Here is a 1,694-nt window from a genome sequence, read left to right as displayed (position 1 = left end):
GCCTGCTCTGTCCGGTACTTTTTCTTTCTGTTGCTTCCCATTGGTCAGAATTGGCTGTTGCTCACGTGAGATGCGTGGTGGGTGGGTGGGAAGTTGGGCCATTGTGGGGTTGTTTTGGTGACTCAAGGCTTGAGAAACCCATGCTGAGTTAATACCCATCCTTCCCATAGCGTTACATGGCTCTTGCACCATGGTTACATACAACTGTTTGCCATTGGCTGGGTAGCACCTCCTCCAGGGCAGTATCTCCTCCTAAGGACCTGTGATGGTATTTTGTGATAAGGTCTTCAAATACTGAACTAGAACAGTGGCAGCCCATTATACTGCACAGTTTCCCTGGCTGAGAGACCTTGCTTTTCTCATTGCATGTCTATTGAAAAGTGTTTCTGGTATTTTCTCGAATGATTTCTCGACTCTGATGCGAACAGGAGGATGTTTGTAGTCTGTTTCTAATTCCCCGTACTCTGTGCTCACTTCCATTTTCTGTATTACTGGATATAAATCTTTCTCAGTAGTTAAATACCCTTCGCAGGTCAAAATTCTTTGGGGGCTCATTAGCATGTATGGTTTCACATGTGCCAAACCTTCTGTGGTTTGCAAACATCGGCTTCTCTCATCTGACTGGCGTAAAAGATTTCTGCTATGCAAGAGATGGATCTCATTCAGATTTGCCTCTTTCCGTCTAGTATTTCTCTGTATGTATATTGGCAGAGCTGGCCCCTTCATGAATGGCCTGATTTATGGCTCAGTGAGTGCTGCAGCCAGCAGTTCAAGATGTCAAATCTCCTGTGCGTGTTGGGAGCGGCTGTGGATTCTCCCTCCCCTGCTTTATGTCTTGGCTCCATTGCGAGAGCCGGCAAAGAAGCTTCCTCCTCGTGTTGTCTAACCGTGTTTTCAGAGCCTTGGTTAAACAAGGGCTTCAGAACCTGCCCCACCGAGAGCTTCTGTGAAGAGCTGGAAATGAGCAAAAACAATATATATATACACACATATATGTATATATAAAGATTGCCAGAGTCTGACTAAATCAAGGTGAGAATGAAGGGCCTTTTATGCAGAAAGCTTGTGAATCTCTGCAGCTCGCTTCAGACTTGACAATGTAAGAGGGTTTTCTTCCCCCTACATTCCATATGCCCTTATACAAGTAAACCACTCTGCGTGCTTTTATTCTCTCTCCTCCCTACACCCCGGCTTTCCCTTTTCTCTACTCCTTAGTCAACGTGCAGCACTTGGTAGGGAAGATTTACGGAGCTCTTGCAGCACTTCAGCTTCCCAATTGCAAGCTTTGTGCGGGTGGAAGCAGAGTTGAAATACAGCGACCGTTCATCTTTCCAGTCATTTCTGCTCGCTGGTTGGATTTTGGTGCTGCGTCTGTGCAAACTCAGTGCTTCACCAGCAGCCTTCATTAAGCTCCGCACTGACTTTCTTTCAATGCAATGATACCGGTGAGGAATGACCAGAAGAGCAAAATGGTTTTATCATTGAACCACAGAATCATTAAGGTTGGGAAAGACTACTGAGACCAGCTAGTCCGACCATCAGCCCATGCCCACTAAAGCGTTTTCCAACAGTGCCGTCCTTTCTTTCAAGTCTCGTGTGCTTATATCACAGGGAGCTGCATGTGCCCCATCATAAGCCGCAATGTATTATTGGGGAGGTTTACTCTTAGGCTTCATCTTCAAAAGCTGGAGTGA

The sequence above is a fragment of the Excalfactoria chinensis genome, chromosome 4 (assembly GCF_039878825.1).
Source record: "Excalfactoria chinensis isolate bCotChi1 chromosome 4, bCotChi1.hap2, whole genome shotgun sequence".
NCBI lineage: Eukaryota > Metazoa > Chordata > Aves > Galliformes > Phasianidae > Excalfactoria > Excalfactoria chinensis.
This window is presented reverse-complemented; position numbering follows the sequence as displayed.